General features: G+C 28.1%; 1 long non-coding RNA gene across 1 annotated transcript; it reads left to right on the plus strand.

The window, feature by feature from the left end:
• Positions 1-6154: 6154 nt before the first annotated feature.
• Positions 6155-8121, plus strand: LOC148231154 (uncharacterized). The gene is made up of 4 exons (XR_015811109.1): positions 6155-6445; positions 6520-6632; positions 6757-7030; positions 7458-8121. It is a non-coding gene; the product is annotated as an uncharacterized LOC148231154 (long non-coding RNA).
• The last annotated feature ends 664 nt before the right edge of the window (positions 8122-8785 follow it).

Here is an 8785-nt window from a genome sequence, read left to right on the forward strand (position 1 = left end):
AAGAAGAAAATAAGGCAACGCACAGTATTTTACACAACAATAAAAGAGAGACTTCGTTACTAAATAATTGCGTTATTACTTGGAAATATTTTACAGTCCACGATAATTACTTAAATGTACCGCCGAAAAACTACTCTTTGTTTGGAAAGGACGCGCGTTAGGTTATACATTCTATCCTGCCCATAATACTATTGTTCCTTTACCCTATAGTTACCGATCACCGGAGTAGCCATCTGGATATCAGAAAATCATCTAGAGAGCATCATAACGACGACAATCTCTACTGTTCCACAGACATCACAGTTGAGAGCAATAAAACTCTACACGCCAGCGAACACTCCGATTTTCAAGTCCTGCCATTTTATTTCACTGCCTAATAGCAACATAATCAACATTTCTCTATATATGTAGAAATTTAGATATGCCTAAAAATAAACTTTTACTAGCTTTTTTAACGTCACAAAAAAATAAGTCTCAATTTTAATATATTATATATAAATATATATTTTTCTACTCTATGAATACGAACATTGATAAAAATCACATAAAAATATTTTTTTAGTAACTCCGGCGATGAATTATGCAGTATTTGCAAAAAACATTTGGTACGTCCTTTTTCAGGTATAATATGAATTATTAATATCTATCAATCATTGAAGCAGATCCATCGGTAGCACAAGCAAAAAATATTGTCAAGCGGAATACATTTTTCCATGAAAAAAATCTTAGCGTAGTTTGGTTAAAAAAGTCAATATGTATTTTGCCAATATTTCATTTATTTTTTCTCTTTAAAATAAGTTAGTTATGAATTGAAAGATAATGTAGTAATTGTATAAATTATTTAAAGCTATTTTTATGGAATCTGCTGGATAGCGATATTTAAAATTTGACGGTGATGTTTCCCTGCAAAAAGTGCTCATTGAACTACAGATCAAGATAGCAGGAAAAATATTTTTTAGTTACAAAAAATATTATGTTAATATATTATTTGTGATATAGGAAATATTTTTTATTAAATTAAATCTTAGTAGAATCAGATTTCAGTTGTGTGATTTATTTTTAGAGCCAAACGAGAATCGCATTAGCATGGACATAATTGACATTTAGTTATCCCTCATAATAATATATAAGGATTAAAAATCTCGTTTCTGTTCATTGAGCGTAAGGGTTATATTGTTCGAGAAATACTCAAGGCAAACTTTTTTTATTTAATTAATATAAATGTTTAAATTAATAAATTTATATTAATTAAATATGTAGTTTATCAGAAACATGTTAAACTTTTTTCACAGGTTGGCAAAATAACAAAATCTGTTAAGAAACACTGGCTTAACGTTCAAGAAGTTTTGCTTAAGGTGATTAATGTTTATGTATTTGAAAGTCTATCATAGGTATTGTTTATGTCTGGCTTGAGTGTTAAATATGACGATTTCTAATAAGGAATTTTACAGAATCCTTTACACAAATGTACTCAAATACGTATCACAATATATTATACTACAAAAAATATTTATAAAATTTGTTTTCTCTATACGATTAAAAGCACTGCCATTTTCAATTGAACTAGGCATTGGTCTTTCCTACAAATAATAGTTGCATAGTAAATTTTTTTAAATTAACTTTTGCAAAATATTTCAAACTTTTTTGTTTGTGACAAAAAGGTTTCATTTTTTAAAATAAACTTTTGCAAAATATTTTAAACCTTTTTGTTTGTGACAATAAAATAACATCTGACATTTTACCTGCTCATATTTCATGAGTTGTAACTGATAAATAATTAGGATAAATAATGTATCGCAAAATTCTATCATAAAACTGTAGGATTATTCATGATTTAAGTAAAATATTTTGTCTATTTAATCCTCACGACATTATTATCCCATAATAGGGCAAAAAAATTGAATCAACGCAAATCAGCCAAAATATACACACGGATTTCCTGTATATCTATAGGGTTTTGAGGATCGTATGTAATGAAGCATATTCTACCCTTATAATTGACAATTGATTCGTTAACCACAATTTCCCGATTCGAAATTTAATGCTCTTGAAAACTAGTCTCTAAATATTGAAGAGAACCATTAATCTTTGTGATCCTCTTATAAGTTTTAGATTGGATCTTGATTTTTTTTAATGTACCGTCAAAAAAGTATATAAAATGCGTTTATTTTTTGCAAATTGACAGATTTATATTCGCAATTTTATTATTGGCGTAATATTTGCTTTTCTACATATATCTTTAATATATTGATCCGTGAAATATCTCGAGTCTATTGACTCGAGATATTTTAAAATGTTTTTAAAATTATTTGCATTAAGATAATCTAGAAAAGTTTACTTCAGGTTCATTATCGTCATCTTTTATAAATAAATGACTACGATTTAGACTTCAGAAATTTTCTCGATTCGCAAATGTTTTTTGTCAGATGTATTATAATCTTCAGCTACATTATTATTGTTAAAGAATAACTCTCTACCATTACTACTTTTAATTTTAGATTTTTTTCTATAAGCACTGTCAGCTGTAGATAAAAACAAACATTTAGTTAATAAATCAAATTCTAAATAAATTAAAAAACAAAACTTTTAAATTGAGAACTACAGATAAAAATTCACAGATTTGATCTACAAATAACAAGAAGCGGCACAAACTGGGTAAAAATTGCTTATAAAATTTTAGTAGCTTAACAATTCAATGTAAAATGATTTGGTATCGCTATTTTTTTCACCGCAATATACCTTCATAAATATATCGGTGAGTAGCTTATGAAAAAAATACTGGAAGTTGTTTAATAAAATCATCACAAAAAGCTTCATAAAATTATATTAAGCATGACATTTGAACTGCATTGGTTAAATTTTGACTTCTGAGAAAGGATAATTGTTTTTTGCGCTCTCTTATTGGGCAAAATTTGGTTTATATGTGCTTTATTCAATTCTCATTCGTAATATTGGTATTAAAAATGAATATAAACGCTTGATAATCGAGAATTTTCACCGCGATGGCACGATTGTATTACTTTTGACCTGGACTGGATGTTCGCTATATGGCAACACTGAGCAGGAAAGAAAACACGAAAATATATTAGGAAGATATTTTTAATAATTTTTAATGCAAAATATGATTTCAGAAAATATGTCGCAACGGTGGCTAATTTTTATATTTATTTGTAGCACAGAAAGGGTTAACCCGTACCTATTATTATTTATTCAATATATTGTATTACGATGTTAAAAAATATATAAAATGCTATTTTTGTCATGAGGCCCGGAATCATTGTTTTTCCGGGTTCGCTCTCGGCGGCCCTGGGTGTGATACCTAACTTACATGCGCATTCATTAATTTATAAGGTCCAAATAGTTCGTTAACAATTTATTGTTGTGGAAATACAATAAAACCATTTTAATTACAAAATGCGCTTTACACATTGCACAATAAATTACGTCAGCACGTTAAACAATGTTAAAGGAAACAGTCCGTCCAGAAAACGAACACGTGAATAATGTACAAGTTTAAACAACAAACAAGTCATTAAAGAGAGGGTTCGAGCGAACACAAAAGAGCGCCGCTAGAAGAATTAAATTGCATAGTGCACTTTAAGCACTTGTTGTACCAACATAATGATTCAAATTCCATCAGAAATGCCCGAAAATAGATATACCGGACCCCAAAATTACACAGCGTTTTTAAAAAGCTTTGCGTCACTCAAATTTATAATGATTTTTCACAAAACTATCTAGTTCACTTGTACAGTTGCTGGAGTAACACACATGTATCACCATACTTAACTTTTATTCGTCAATAATTTTAAATAAATATGTATTCTTACGACCCTAAAAACCTCATAAATGCTGCAAAGCAGCGTTCATTTTAAGATATTGATATTAACACTTATATAAAATGATTTTCATATAAATATGATTTTCTCGCCTCTAAGATTCTCATTTGACTAACCTTCACACTTTACCAACCGCTACACTTAATTAGAAAGATTATATGAACTACCGTCACTTTTTTGAAAATATAAAAAGCTAATCATAAAATATTATAATTCGAAATAGTATTTACCAATGAATTATTAAAAACACATTAGTTTCAAAGTCGGTTGATTAGCAATTAAAATATAAGATTATTTTAAAAATGTCACTCACCAGAAACAAGCGCCTCATCTTTGTGTACATGGTAGGTCTACCATGTACGGTAGACAAATAACAAATTGTGCACTTTCAACATCTAAACGATAATTATATTTTGTGTATAAACACAAAGTTTAGATGTAAACACCATTATAAACACTTATTTTAATTATACACTGCTTAATTTTAACACACACTAAATTATAGTTTTATACACTTAATTTATTATAAACACTAATTTTATTTATACACTGCTTAAAGAAAACACAACTAAAATTTATTTATATTTAGAGCGCAAAAACTTATTATTTTTTAAATTATGTACTGAGAAACACTCCCCGATGTGCAAAGGAACTTGACATTCTTTGTACATGTAAATTGTTTCTTTTCGAAGTTTGTGTGCAGCAGAAAACTTTACACTTTCTTCTCAGACGTTTGTATGAAATGCAAATCCTCACGATCTGAATATGTTTTATACTTCCAGAAAGCCTTTGTAGTGGTGTAGAAGGCATAACAAAAGGTGATGAATGAGGAGGAGTAGACATTGAAGAAACAACAGAAGATCTTAATAAAGGAGCAGCAAAAAATCCCTCAATTGACCACATGGGTCTTGGTCACTATCACTTGAATTCCCGGTATCCTCATTACTAGTAGGAACATCTGAAAAAAAATAGTGTTCTATATTACTATGTGATATAAATATCATGTAACTTACATATAATACAATTTTATCATAAATTTAAATTTCAGTAACAAAAACGTTTTTTAGTTACACCGTAAGTTACTTTATAATTAAAAAAAATATATGATTTATGTGTAAATATAAAAGCCATGTTTTATTCAAATTTACTAATTAGAAAGAAACAATAAACTGAAAATATCGACCACCTAATCTGTTGCTTTAGACCAAAAGTGGACAGTAAGCACAATATGCGCTTTAAAAATATTATTCATTTTGAGACCTTTGTCTATTTTTATTAAAAACTATTTTGATGTACATTTTTTTACGGTAAATGTATTTTGCGCTCAGAATTATATATTTTAATAATTAATAATTGCAAAAAGTTGTCACTGTATTTAAAATTTATAATTAACTAAACATATTAAAAATGTATCATAAACTTTAAATATTTAAAATCCACAATAAAATTAATACTATTTTCAAGGTTGATAAACATTTATAATACATTTTAAAATTTTATTCTGAATTATAATTTTAAAAATATTTTAATTGCTGTTTTACAATTTTGTGTAGCAACACACAATATGCACTTTAATCATTTTGTCTATTTTTATTAAAAAATATATATTTATTAAAAGAATTACATTTTTTTAAAGGTTTTTTTATGCGCAGCATTATATAATCAATAAGTGCAAAAAGTTTTCACTGTATTTAAAATGTATAATAAACTAAACATATTTAAAATCTATAATAAAGTAAAAGTATTTGAAATCCAAAAAAAAAAATATATTTTTTAGGTTGAAAAAAATATTTTGAATATATCATGATATCTTACAATTAAAAAAATATTTAAATTAGTGTTTTACAATCTGGTATAGTTTCCTTTTAACGTGTCAGTAAATAGGATTTTTGCAACGTTATGTGTTTCTTCTATTAGTAGTTGGTTGTTAATTACAGCACTTTATTCGCTGCGGAAATGTTCTTTTTTTTAAAGGAAATTTTAAAAATTATTTAAAAAATATAAATTTAAATTTCCAACTTCGCCAAAATTTAATTTCACCTTTTTTCTGTATGGAGAAGCTAATTAAAATTCCCATTATTTATATTATATTTAAAATTCCTTATAAGCTAAATAAAAAAAATGTAAATTATAAACATATCTTTTTTAGAGCTTGATGATTTTTCTACATATTTTGATATGTATTTTACAATTTGAATCGCTAAAATCAATTGCGTTGTTCGTTCTCAAGCGCGTTAATACCCAGGATTCCCCTCAACCGTCACATTTGCTTACATGTGACGGTTCTTCTGTCAACAGTCAAGCGCGCGCCGGGATACAGCTTAGTGCGATTAAATAAAGAGTGAAATATGTTATTATCACAGCATATTTCTTACAAAGTGTTAGTTGAAGATGATTCAAAATGGTGTAGCAATATAAACACGCAACAATACAAACAAAAGTTTAAATTATGAGTGTGCCAGAAAGTGTTTGGTTATATAAATAATATATCACAGTTATTCTAACAAATTACTATTGCTTTTCTAGGATCTAATATCAAAAGACAAACAGCAGTGATTTGGCAATTAAAGATATACATGCCAAAGTTAATTAAATATATTACAATGGTAGTAATAAGAAAAATCTCATATTTGTGTAAACAAAAAGTTACATTTTAACCACTATATAGTATCGTTTACAGTTAATTTTACAAGCAATGAAAGATCTAATAACATTTACGTATGGCAAACAATTAAAATACGACGTACAACTAATCAGTTTAAGAAGTGATGCCAATCTATGTGTTCCTCTACGGTAACTACTGTTTAATTTTGTTCTTCAGTTGTTGCTTAAATTTCATTTATGAATTATATTAGAAGTAATAATGTGTTCATTGTTTAACTCTTGATAAAGGTCTTGTTTTTTAATTATTTTTCAGAAGCAATAATGGAACAATTTGACGACCTATATGACGACAGCGTAGAATTGGTATATATAAACTAAAAGTGATTCATTTCAACAAGTATTATCTTTTTATAAAGAACAAACTACATAGGTTTGATGTAACTGAATATTCCGAATTTGGTTGTTCCGAAAGAGAAATGATTGCACAGAAGAAAAATTGCTAAAAAACCATGACGTAGATACATATTTTGCCACATCGGAATTAAACATAACCCACTCTTAGATATTTTAACTATCGATTATTCCAGGTATGCAACCACATATTTATAATAATATTGTAAAATATCGTCTATTAGATAGCATCCAAGAAAGTACACAGTTATGAGTTGTCCGTAAGCTGATATATTGCGGGTCGTCGCTCGGAACGGTCGTTCCGTTCCGAGCGACGACCCGCTCTAAGTAAATTTTTTGCTACTGCAATAATGGTTTTAATTTATTTTGTTTATATACCTTGGTGTATACAACAACTCACTCAATTCTCTAAATATTATCACTGTATGGTACATAAAACTTAAAAGTCAAAAAGTCAAGCGCCCATGACTGAGATTTTAGGACAAATATAAAATTAATTTAGAAGCTTAAATATTTGCATCCTCGTCAAATTATTATGTCATATCATTGTCAGTTCTCTGTGTAAATATTGTGTTTAGATTTTAATTATTGTTTATTTTTTAGAAGCAATGAGATGACGTGAGCGAACAATAGGATACGCAAAAATGAAACCAAACTTCTCCAGCCGACATAACCGACTGCATCATAATCATTGTCACACGATCGTCGTGAAAGATAGTATCTCCAAATATCAATAGATATATGGTTTGATCAACATTAACCTCAAACTACGTACGTACTAAGTATATATTATGTGTTCAGGTTTGAAACATACCTGGTATAGTTGCAATTCGAGTAATTATATTCAGTCAAATCTAACGTATATGTGCATTAAATCGGAAGCAATGATAATGTTTATGTATTGTAAAAGGAAAAACTCACTTTTCGACCTCGGAACTAAAAATTTGAAGATTTCAACAAAAAGATTGTTTTTATAGTTTAACAATGTATTCTTTTAATCATCACACACATGTATTATATATATAATTAATTTTCATAGTTAAAACACACCTAGTAATTTTGCAATCCGAATATTTGTATTAAGTCAAATCGAGCAATGCACATGATGAATTAATGAAAATTATTGTCGCGCACACAAAATTATTGAAACCGTTGTCACGTTGATGTCAGCCATCTTGTTTTATATTTGAATGCTTATTTTTCATTGGCCGAAAACAATAGAATAAATTCGAAAATTTATTAATTATAATTAAATATATTTCCTTTGTTTACGTGTATTATTTAAATACACCTTTCATACAAAGCGATATGATTTACAACGTAGGAAATTAAGCACAGAATGTGTCATTTTAAGTTTGCGCGTCCGGAAGTGGAAGCGGCTTGGAACAATTTTATATATTTCTAAAAATAAATCAATATATGTATTTATAAATAATTAAAACTTAGATTGCCAATTCTGTTTTACATAATTTAGTAATTTGTAGACTATTATTATTATTTGAGTTATCGCTAAAAATGTCGATAGTTGTCAATCGCTCGTTTTAATAGTGCGAGCGAAACAGCGACCTCTACTTGCCTAATGGCATCTTGCTCTTTTTTTCGTCTTACCAAATTTTATAATTTTTTACTTCATAACGGACACACAATATGAAGTAATAATTATGCACAATTAGAGCATATGATCCCGTTTCATCCCATATCGTAAAAATATACATACCCTTTGAAGGAAAAGATCAGTTGAACAGCGATAATCGACAACGTAAAACTGTCAATTATCGCGCCATGTGATCTTAACAGCGCACGCCTCGTCCATGTACCGATGATTTTTTTTACAATAAACTTCCACTCTTAAATTTAAGATTATTGAGTTATTTTCATAAATTAAAAATTCAATATTACTGAAATGTGTTTTACAGAAGTTTTTTTACCAT

The sequence above is a fragment of the Plectrocnemia conspersa genome, unplaced genomic scaffold (genome assembly GCF_051122295.1).
Source record: "Plectrocnemia conspersa isolate PC_06_02 unplaced genomic scaffold, ASM5112229v1 ptg000010l, whole genome shotgun sequence".
Taxonomy (NCBI): Eukaryota; Metazoa; Arthropoda; class Insecta; order Trichoptera; family Polycentropodidae; genus Plectrocnemia; species Plectrocnemia conspersa.